Source organism: Osmia bicornis, chromosome 9 (assembly GCF_907164935.1).
Source record: "Osmia bicornis bicornis chromosome 9, iOsmBic2.1, whole genome shotgun sequence".
Classification (NCBI taxonomy): domain Eukaryota; kingdom Metazoa; phylum Arthropoda; class Insecta; order Hymenoptera; family Megachilidae; genus Osmia; species Osmia bicornis.
The window spans coordinates 476,747-489,013 of NC_060224.1; the positions used below are offsets into that span (position 1 = coordinate 476,747).

At 38.4% G+C, this 12,267-nt stretch overlaps 1 long non-coding RNA gene across 2 annotated transcripts; it reads right to left on the bottom strand.

Moving 5' to 3' along the window:
- Positions 1-784: 784 nt before the first annotated feature.
- LOC114877415 lies at positions 785-12,083 on the bottom strand. 2 transcript variants are annotated; one of them, XR_006829688.1, is made up of 15 exons: positions 11,680-12,083; positions 11,513-11,605; positions 10,156-11,395; positions 9,642-10,068; positions 9,145-9,521; positions 7,554-8,287; positions 6,272-7,435; positions 6,028-6,193; positions 4,980-5,943; positions 4,737-4,896; positions 3,090-4,529; positions 2,878-2,952; positions 1,346-2,787; positions 997-1,246; positions 785-943 (listed from the first exon to the last, which is right to left on the bottom strand). It is a non-coding gene; the product is annotated as an uncharacterized LOC114877415 (long non-coding RNA). The 2 variants fall into 2 exon arrangements; XR_003789573.2 differs by lacking the exon at positions 785-943 and having other exon boundaries at positions 1,195-1,246; positions 1,324-2,787.
- Positions 12,084-12,267: the final 184 nt, after the last annotated feature.

The window sequence follows — 12,267 nt, forward strand, 5'->3', positions numbered from 1 at the left end:
AACTTTACAAAGCGTTACGCGTGTCCCAGCGTGCTCACGGGAACCGTTTACAGAAGTCTTGAACCGAACCTTGAACCTCGATCAAGAGATCAGAATGCGGCGCTCGGCGATGATCGACGCGCGTTCACAGTACAGTTCTTCCATGATGAATCATGCTTCTCCCATGGATTCGCGTTTTCGTACAATTCCACCATTGAAGGTACCGTTTCACGTTTGGATCCTCGTGTGAATTTCAAACCGGTGTCCAAGAGAACGGTCGATAAATCGATGGTAACCGCGGACGATCGACGGACGATGATCGATAGGAAGTACGAGAAAGGTAGAGTACCTATACTTTCCAAGAGAATCCATGTCCGTTGACCGGCAGCGTGGCACTGAGGCTCTTAAGCGCAGGCTCAATGAAACACAGCAATCGCCAGGAATTGCCATCGAATTGGCCCAATCAACTACCCCCATTCCGTGTGTACACTCGTATATTACTGCTAATTTCATCGGCGGTAACTTAGCGCGCGCGCGCCCGCCTCTCACGCGCTGATTAATTGCACTCTCGCGGACTCTTTACTTCCTCCCCCTCTACACAGAACACATTTTCCGTTCTCCTGATGAAACCAATCGTCGTGGTTCCACCAGCGTTCCCGCGGCCTTACTACTCCTCCCTTCCATGCCATCCTCATTAATTGATTTGTTTACAGGCTGGGATCTCTTGTTAACGACTTCAGATTCAGGGAGGATTAACCCTTGAAGGATCAAGGTCTGCGTGAAGAAGAGAGATTTAACGAAACAGTTGAATTTGATGTATTGGTTTATTGGAAAGATAGAAGTAACCTTTAGTTCTATAGAAGAGAGACTTACAGGTGAACCTTCAAGAAAGTCTTCTTATTCTAGGCACCTCTCATCGGCTGCATTTGTTTCGAAGCTTTTCTTATTTCCAAGATAATTATACCTAAAAAAGGGCCTAAGTAGAATCATTGTTTTTACATAGATCTCTCGCTATACCTTCTTTATGAATCACACCGCGACTCAAGTCGCTCAACATCCCCGCATCTCTCATCTGGGACCAACCGTCTAGTCTTGACGTCTAGTTTCGGGACACAGCCAGCCGGGCAGAGAATGTTGAAGCAAATTGGAGATGGATAGATGCGGGTGAAGACGGTTCGAATCGCAGGATATCTGTGATACAGGTAGGCGGCCAAGCCGGAGGGATGGACGGCGAGTGCAAGAGCGAGAAGTCGGTAACTTAACTGGCCTAAATGGGTTTTAACTCGATGTGATTTGCTGGCCGAACCACTAAATTGAACGAATACGAACTAAACTGAACTCAACTAAGCTAATCATATCAAATTACTAGCGTTATTAGCCGAGAGACGATATAAGTGAAGGTCCGGTGGTGCCGGGCTGCAGTAACGGGTCGCCTCCTGCACTGACCCTCTGGACGACTTTCTTTTTCGGACATCCCTTTTTCTCGTTCTTCCGTGTCCCGCACCCTCGGTGTGGTGTCGTGGGTTTCAGTAATCGAGATTTTATATTCCTATCCGAAAGATGAACGTCGTTGAAGATGTTGTTTTGAGTTAGGCTTAACCGAGACAGAGGTTTCTTCAGAAGTGCCACGGTGTTCCAAGCGAGGCGATCTCGCCCGATTCTGGCCGAACAGTTCTGGTGATGAGTGTGCAACAGGAAACACGTGGCTTGGTGAAAGGACAGCTAGTCGCGGGGCACATTCAAATTCCTCCTCATGGTTTTACAAATGCAGTTTCCACATGGATTAAGCGTCTGTTGTAATTAGAAAAAAAAGTTCAATTTTTTTTCTACTGTTTGGTGGAAGTGGTAATAATTGTTGAGTGGAGGGAACATTTAATAAACTGAAGACATGTATGAGTTTCTCTGTTAATATTAAAAAATTAGTTTTCAATACCTTTCTATCGGGGCTGTCAACGTCTAAAATATAAGTGACAGTTTACTTGCTTCCTTTCCTTTTTATTACGAGTACCATATTTGCTTTTCTATTTTCTCGAATAAAATGTTAACCTTTGAACTGGGTCAAACAATACCATTATGTTTCAAACAAAAAAGTTACCCGACATGTCGAAGCACATGACAGACTTCGTAAGGGACAAATTGAAGTTGGGGGGTGTTGACGGATAGAAGACAGAGAAGACAGAATAATTATCTCCCACTACTTCTTCTGGTAAGCAAGAGAGGGGTAAAGAGCCGAGGAACGATAAGAACGAATGGATATGATACGCTCTGCGCCCACTACGTCGTCCAGCAAATAGAAGGGTTTCTGGCTCCACCTCTTCCCCTTCCGACCATATTTGTCCTTCAATAACTACGTTCTGAAACCACTTACGGTCGTTTTTCCTCCCAGACAGACTTCTGTTTACATTTCTGTTAAAACAATTACAAATTCAATTCTACATATTCAACTAAATTTTCTTCAAAATAATATTAATATTATAATGCTTCATAAAAGTGACGGAGTATGTAAGATATAATAGAGATCCTCCTTTTCAAGATCTAAATTGCTCCAAATTTTCAATAGTTTTCGCCTGAAATTACTCCAAGTCGATGAGACTCTGCTTCATTGTTTGGTCCAGAAGAAAAAATTGCAGCTGATAGAAGTATTATACGTATATGTATTTACTTATATGTATTTAGATTGGACAGGACGTTCAGGGTATCTATCTTTTTTGCACGCGAGCCGCTTTTTTTACGTCGTAGGTATGCGCCGACCGGATAGTATTGCCGTGGTTGGCCCCAGTGAACACTACCAGGACCGACCAATTGAGCCTGTTAACGTCAATTGGACTGAATTAGTTCAATTGGATGTAATTGCGCGAAGGCGACGGGGAACCTCCGCTATTCGCCGGCCATACTCACGTTCTCTGTTCGCGCAGATATCGCCGGTGAACGCATTCTCAGGACTTCCTCCGGGTACAGTCCGAGCATTTGTCTCTGAAAATGTTCAAATATATTTCAACGAATCTTCCGAGATATTATTTAAAGGAATATATTGCTTAGAATAATATTTAATTATCTGCTTGACCGATGTATTACGTAGTTGTATTAAAGAATCGGTAAACAATACTTACTTAAAATTTAAATTTAAAGCTGAAAGTTTCATGAAAATTACTGCACTAAGTTTTCCATTAAGTTTTTCGTGTAAGATGGCTAATTGTTAGTTTGAGGGAAATTCGTGTTCATCGTAAGCAATTATACAGTAAGGTCTACGAATTAACGTGCCCACATGAGATTCTTGATCGAGATAATCGCAATAAAAATTTTTTTCTTCTTTTCACCCCCCATAGAAAATGGCAGCAATATCCCAGCAGTCGATGCACGATGCGAGACTTGACGTGTATCATCGGTATTAGTCATTTTATATCATGCTGGTACATTTCACGCATCAAAGCGTAGGAAGATGGGTGACGTTGAAGATTTAATGTTATATTTTCAGGAGAAATATACTGGTAGCCGATCTGCACCCGCGACTTGACACGGAAACCTTTGTAACATTCAATATCACACAGTCCATTCAAAGATTCGAGTCCACGCGTAGATTCTACCTGAGATTTGCTTTTGAGAAAAGGTGAATTCCTTTAATTGTAGCGAAAGTTTCTTTCAGTCGAGGTGCAACAGGTGTATTCGTTCCAGCAGTAAATGCTTCCAGAGGTAAAAATGGATTAGAGTTGAGAATTAATAGAACCTTTTTAATTCTTATAAAGAAAGTGTTGAGATTTTTTCATGATTGTTCTTTATAAAAACGTCGTAAACCTGGTGCTTAATGGCAATGGTAATTAAACTGGCGTTTAATCTTGGATTCAGAGATCGTGATTGAAAGAAGAAAATGTAACGTCGCAACCCGATGACGTCGCATCCTTATTAACCCGACGTAGTCACATCCGTCGCCATCGTGTATGTCCTCTATTCGCGTACAAGGGTGTTCTTCTAATGATACCTTGATTTATTCATATTTTTCCTCTAATATCAATCTATGATATAACAAAGTATAACTTGATTAGCTTTTAATAACCCACAATATTATCATTTTCAATTTTTTAAACTTACCTATAAATTGCTATGTACTTCACCGTATTACTTATCGTAAGGGACTAAAAACTCCATAGAACCAACGTTCATGAAAAGTCTGAGAGAAGCTCAGATTCTCACGCGAATGGAAGCAATATGCCATAGAAATTTTTCGTACAGAGACTGTGATCCACATTGATGGCAATTAGTCGAGGACCTCTACCCCCATGTTTCGTGAGACGAGAAATTCAGTTTTTCATAGAGTCCGCTGATACAGGAGGGTGAGAAGGTAAAAACGTCGGACTATCATCCCGCATAAGATCGTCTACGTATAATAATATAACATGACTGCGGGTGGGAATGTTACGTGGGACGTCTTTAGATCTGATTACACGGAATTTTATGTGATCCGGGGAAAGAACGACAAAACTGCGCGCCCATATATCCTCAGAATTGTGGCATACGAGTATCGATGAACGGCTAATCTCCCCTAAGATCGCTTTCTAAAAGAAGGAAATGAAATTCGGTAAATAAGAAAAATGCAACAAGTGTTCGATTATTACAAGTTAAAGAATAATTATTCAGTACCATGATTTAAATGTTTTTTTATTTTTAAGGTACGATAGTGCTTGATATAAAATTTATATGGTTGAGTGTCTTCAACAAGCCCCACTCTAGACACCATACAAAAACCATATGCTTTTACGTACGAACATGCTGGCGGAAGATGACTCCTTCTGACACGCGACCCGCAGCCACCTAAATACTTAATTGTCAACTCGATTTGAAAGAGGGAACGATATCCATGGAATTTTCACAGACTCACAATAGCATATCCTCGGCTTCAGGATCCTTTATAATAACACTCTCCTGAAATTAAGAACATTTTTTGTGTACCATGTATCACGAACACTGAAGAAGTTCTATAAAATGTTCTGTTAGAATTGACTTACATAATGATGGATTTTTGCTAAACATTCTGTTTTAACAAAATAAATAAAAGTTTCATATGTTCATCCTGGAATATGTATGTGTTAGCTGCACTTTCATATGAAGTGCTCTATGTTATCAACACTAGCTGCTTATCGCGATGGGTAGAGACATCTGTTAATGATCGCATATAACACAGATTTTACAGATTCATTCAGACACCGCAAAAATGATTTTGAAATCAGATCACAGAATACAATATCTACAAAATACAAAAAAATGGTACTGAAAGCGTGGAAGCGTGGTCCAATATACAGCCGTTTTTCTTTCTATAAAAAGAAAGATTTCAAAAGGAGTTTCTTAATTTTAATTCCTACCACTGATAGCGTTATGATGAAGTACCGTCTCAATCGATATAGTAGAATTTGATACAAAGTTGATAAGGGATCTTCAGAGCTCTCGAGTAAAGGAATTCAATGGGTGGCCTATCCCATATCTTATTTGCAATTCAATAAAACAACAATTACCGCTAATTTCTTATATAATAAGTTAAAACGATTATAGAAATCTCTCCAATCTTTTAAATCCCAAATTAAATTCAAATTCTATTAACATTCCATCGGTTCAAAATCAAATACCGACTTGCTTTACACTTATTAATGCATTGATATCGAATTTATATATACATACAAATATCATGACAGATGTGCAGAGTATTATATTGTCAACAGGCAACTGTCTCAAAATATCACCAGACAGTCGTCGACAAACATTCGCAAGATCCCTCCACCAAGCACCGATGAAATTAGCTGAAGCAAGAGAAATAGAATGCAGCTAGCTACGCATGGCATAAGCGAAATAAAAGCAATATAATGTATTCTGCACCGAGGGAGAGTTTCATCCGCCCTACAGACCCTGCTAAAATTTATCTTCCTCACGCAAGAACTTCAATTCATACCTTATAAAATTATCTTCGATTCTTAATGCCTAAAATATAAAGGAAAACAGTATTACCGATACAGTCATTTTTTACAATAAGATTAAAATTGCACATTAATCAAAATAAAATACCTGTTTCATGTTATATGTACATACATGAAATCCAAGCATATTATAAATTGAAATGATAGGATATTATGTACTTAAAGTCAGAGTTTGCCAACTGTTATGTCAAAATATTCAAGCTATTTTAAGCCTATAAAATAGCATCAGAGGATTAAGGTATCTTTCATCTTTTCTGTAAAAAAAAGTTGAAAGTAAAGAAAGGAGCAAAATAATTTGAATCGTGGAACCGGTTCTAAAAATACAGTAGAACCTTTCTGCGAACGAGAAAGGAAAACAGTTGGTATTCTAGCAAAAGACCTTTCTTTACACGCAAAGAGAGGAAGATCCCGCGATTCACCGACAACAGCGAATCCTCAAGCTCGAAAATAGACTGCATAGTTTTCCTAGAGCTATTACCACGTGGTGTGTATCGTGGTGACGAGATTGGTGCTCACCAAAAAGTTTTGCCACGGACAATTAAACTTGCATAAACACCTGAGGCCGAAGATCGAATGCGACCGGGACTCCGCAAACTCAGACTGAATGGTATAGAAGAGATGTTCTGTAATGTAACAACAGCTTTTTTATGAAACATTTACACGCTCCAGAGAGCAGTAAAATCATTTGAGCAGCAGTCTCTGATTATTTTGAGCCGCGTACAAACACGTACCAGGAAATATAAACGATATAAGCTTAAAACCTTATGCAAACAAACTTCAATTTTTAATACCACTTGTCGAGGGTAACCATTTATCCTGAGGAGTATCCTTTGAAGAATCTTGTTTGATGAATCACCGAGACCAAGAGATTTAGAAAGTCATCAGTTCTTAACTTCTTTATCGTTTATTTGAAATGGAATATTACTGATGATTAAAAAATGAAGTCTGCTGATAACAAAGTCATCAGACTCAATAAATTTTATTCTCGAAACATCTTGTATCTTCAACTTGCTAACAATCCGTTTCGTAACAGAACGTGTAACCAACCTGTAAACTAACAAATCATTATCGTTTAGCAGTTCTTACGCGAGGTTCCTTACATAATCCAAGTAACTGCACGTGTTCGTGTTTCACGATTTTTCAAAGACTCAGTTCATCCAAAGTTTTCTGTACACGTACAGAAATAGCTTGTCCTTTGAAAAAGAAATTTCCTTGTAACTTGTAAGTACAAGACTCTCATGGTATTTTTGATAAAAATGGTAATCGATCAATGTCTCAAGCACATCATCTATTTTCGACTGTTCCTAGAGCTCCAAGATTTCTATTATTGGAACAAATTTCACTCCCAGCGAGATAACAAGTTGAATATTTTTTACCATCCATATATTCCACAATTTGAACGTTTATCCAGAAATTGTTCGCTGATACATTGGTCTGCTATCAAGCGATAAATTAGCAGCTGATAAGCGACGAAAGATTGCAGGTGCGGGTTACATCTGCAAAAATTAAATTTTCTTAATTCCACCTATATTTTTACCACAGTTGATTGAACAATCCTTGCACCAGGTGGTTGTAATATAATAAATAAATAAATTCTTCGGACCATATACATACGTCGACAGAGAAGACAGCGAGGTTCCAATTAAATTTGGCAAGAAATTCTGGCACGATTTTAGAATGGTCGGCGTGGCTGATTTCACGGCCACCACGATGCTCGAGCAAGGGAGCGATGTCTTAAGACGCGATCTTACGACATAAATGCATTAGAGTATCGCAGCCTGGGTTGTTATAAAAATTTCGCTGCTCGACAGTAGCATACAATTTTGTAAAAATACATTTTACAAGTACCATTTCAATTGTCCTCCACGTGTGATGTTTTGTTTCTCTCGTTGTCAATTTAATTCATTGGTAAAATATCTGAGAGACTATGATGGGATTAGTTGACGATGAGTGTTCATAGGAAGAGAACAGTCTACATGACTTGATGCCAACGCATTACATAGTTGTTGTGAAGAAAGCCAAGTTATTTACCAGACTGTACCAAGACCAAGAAGGTTTAACGAAACAGCAAGGTAAAAAAGCAACAACGAGAAAAACAATTCGTGCAGCGTCGGTGTATTCGACGTGTATTTCGGTCCCAGCACTGGCTGGGCCCTCCAGTCTTTACGGTCTCGACGACTTAGCAAAATTCCTCGCTAAATTTAAGCTCTGTTGAACTGCTAGATAATTGTGCTTTGCGTAAGATATATCGGATCTCTTGAAGTAATGGATATAGTGCATCCGGTTATTCTCGAGCTTCTCTATCCTTCTGTTTATCCTCTGCATCGACCAGTCTTCCAATTCAATACCTATAATACAAATTTCAAAGTTCAGTACTATGGAAAGTGTGTACTATTGTAGTAATTGATTATTTATCAGACATCGTTAAATCTATTGAAAAATCAAAGTTGATAAGTGGACGATGCCAAGTAAAACCACTTGTTATAGTTGTTTTAAGTAATGATTACATGCGATCACTGAGCATCTTGTTCAGGATTTATCAGTGTGATGTACTTAATTGTCCTACTGACTAATTTCATTGGCCACATATCAACTCGGTGTCAACAATTGATCCAAATGAGTTCATTGAGAGGTCATGGACAGATTTGATACGTGAATCGTATATAACAAGGCTTTTTATATTATTTGTTGAAAGTGTAACAAGTATTTCTTGCCTACTATTATGGAAATTGCAATTTTACCGCTGCGGCGATGTTCAAAGTTATACGTGCTAATAGTCACGATTCTTACGAAATTTCGTTTCGTTTTAATATACCTTGCCAAGTTTAATCCGTCTGATCGATAAGTTGTGTCAATATCAAGACAGATAGTCCGTTTCGAAACTCACAAGTATGATATAATAAAAATGTTCACAGAATACGTATATATTAACAATAAATAAAATAAAAATATTTCCACATGATAAAAGAAACATTTAATGAATTAATCATAAAAAAAAAAAAATAAAAGCGTGACAAAATGGATAAATAATCGTGCAAATAGCAGCATGTGTTCCAAGTTGGAATGCCAGCAAGATAATCTTGGCGTGGTTAACCGTTTTCACGGAAAACAATTGTATACGAAAGCGGAATCTTTGGCCAACATTATGTAACAAAGAAGCAAGCTGACTGTCACTGATTTTGTTCAAGAAGCGTGTCGAAATTACCAAACACCGGTTAACACGGTCAAGAGACATTGGCATTGAAAACTGCCCTTAGCCAATGATTAAATACGATTACTTTTCGGTTCATCGCTGCGTGAAGAAGATTTATAGTTTTGTTGTCTGAGTTACGAAATAGCTAGATCGATAGCAGTTACGTGGTGTTCTGCTGTGAAACTGGACGACAAATAGTTTGCTGTACTCGGTGCCAGTCAGTCATGCGATAAAATCATAGCTCTCTGGCGGTTAAACCATCATTTAATGCATTTATCGTGGCATTTAAAGCGGTATTTTTGTGGGAGACTACACGGTTGAACTGGTCATTTTCTTCTTGGGTGGCTCCGGTAGGCGCGATCTCCCTTGAAACTTCGTCGATTCGTCACCTGAGGAAACAGAAAGTTATTTCATTTTACATTCTGCTCCATTAAACGGAGCAACATTATCATACGTTAAGAATTGTTATAGCTCGGATCGTTTCCCACAGAAACGCAAAAAATAGATACCTTGTGTGTTTCACTTAAAGTCAGAGTTGATGAAAAATACCGCAAAACAGATCTCGGGATAAAAATAACGTATCTAGCGAGGAAAAGTAATTTCCCCCGGCCATTGACGAATTTTACTGGCCACCTTGTGCCAGCAAGCTTAAAAGTGTTACATACTTGAGTCGGATGACCATCCTGTATTATACAAATGGAATGTTTAAATATACATTTTTTTCAACAGCATAGTTTAATACTCGATTGTACTTTCCAGGTAGACTTAGAAATCATAAACCTTCCATTCTCTTCGTCGTCAACAATTACACGCTCTTCTCTGGTCTCGAACACAATACACGTTATTCGAAACCGATCGATTTTCAAACGTATCGATTGCGAATAAACATTTCCGTACTTGTCTGTCCATTGAATGACATTGGTAATGTGTTTCGATCTGAAACACGAAGTTACAATTAGATATTAATTTAATGTCAAACGCTTCGTTTGAATTAACCAACGTGAATGAAAAATATGGATGAACCTTGAAAATGGTAAACCAATGGAGTTGACCCTGAAAAAAAAAAAAAATCCTGTTCCCTCAAAGAGGCAATCTTTTCCTTTGAAATGCTTTCTTCCGCCCATCAAGATAAACAGAGATAATGATGGAGCTCGTTGTATATCATCCTACGCCTCTTAAATCCTTACTGAACTTCTCTAATATATTGAACAATGTTTCTATTCCAATTATAAAAATCATATGGTCTTGCTGTTTGAATTTGAATACATTTTCGATAGAGGTCAATTGACGGGGTGAAACGATTGAAAGAGGAAGATCATTTGGGCATTCCCATTGGGCTGATAGGGAGGTAGGTATGTAGGTTTCGTATTGATCTCCAGTTGAAGCGACCCTTTAAATATCCCCTCTTCTCTGCCAGCTCTTCCATTAGATGGAATGAGAGGGAACGAGAAGAAGGGAGGTCGGGAGGAGTCCTGACACGACCTACAACAAGCAGCGACAGGCGCACAGCTGATTTCGTAACGGCTAAGCGACACTCCCGGGTTCCACAGTTCTCTGGAAATGCTCCATGACCCATATATTTGGAGAAATCCAGGGAACAACGTGGAAACGGACCAGTACGCGTGGTCGAATTTAAAAAATTCATCGAACACTCTGAAAATGCAAACGCTTCCTCGATGTACGCTGAAACATGATAAATTAAGCTTTTGAAACATGTAAATTTACAGTTAGAAAAAAGAATAATTGAATATGTATGAAACCAGGTTACTCCTAAGGTATCAAAAGGTGCAGAGCGTCGATAGAATTAAATACACGTGTACCGTCTAAAGAAGATTACGTCTACTTGCACCACACGTTGTGTCATGGTCGACAAATACAACGTCATAATCCACTAAAGAATTTCAGGTGCGAATACGGTATCCGTTATTTATAGACCATCGCATTTTAACTGGTACAGTGTCTTATTAATATATGTACACATATATAGTAAATATAGATAGGATAGATAATATTTGATGTTCATAGTGGCTCGTACTCTTCAGAGATTCCTTAAGCATTAGTCGCAACCACACTTTCCAGATCACTGAACTCTGCTGCTCTTTTTTGCACGAACGGTGAAAGAACGACCTGAACATGCTTTACGAACGCTATGATTCATAAGATCGAGAGCAGACCTTGTCCTCTGTAGGAGGATGCTGTAATTACTTTGTTCACCGTAGAATTATTTCGTGTGAGTGATTTGACATTAAAGTAGTAAAGTAACCTGAAACAAGTGATTTTTTAAGTTTCATTTTATAATTATACAGATAAGATTTAAAAAATGATATAATTTTGAATTCGATAACAATCAAACAGTTATGGAAGTTTAACTTCAACGTACTAATCGCGTGATCAAAAAAAATCGATTATCGATCGTCTGCTCTTTGATACAACGTTCACTGAAAAACATAACCAATTTCATTATGTTTTACGCCTAAAAAGATATTCTACGATCAAATTACACAATTAAAAATAATACAATAACTGTTCCTTAAGATTTATCCTTACATTTGAAATTTATCTTGTAAGTTGTCAATTGTTCGCGTAGTTGTTCCATCAGAAACAGGTGACTGAACATGTTTCTTTTCTATCTTCGATTTCACCGATTCGATTATCGATAATGATACCAGATAATCGTTATCTCGAAGTTGCCAAGTAGCTGACAGTGATTAACAAGCTGTGTTGTATTATAAATTATTGTATTATTAATTTCATTATTGATACCTGATTTAATTATTGATCGTTTCTAATTTACCGTCTTCTGTCTTCTGGTTATAAAGGGGACCGGTTCGAGTTCGGTATTACAATACAGGTAAGCACAGTGGTCGACGTTGAAACCGTATAATACATTACATATTCTATACCCCTTCCCTCGTTTTCGGTTATTTCCGGAAGAACTTACAAATGATCCTTCTGTTAGCGAAGGATAATTAGGAAGAGAAAATAAAAAAGTCGAGGTAGCAACCAAAGGAGTCCTCGTAGAATAACGGAACAGAGGAACGTAGCTGGACCGCGGACCGTCCCTGGGAGAGGATCGAGGGTGAGGTGGAGTATGTACAAAGGAGGGATGCGATTGGGCCGAGGCAGAGAGGAGAG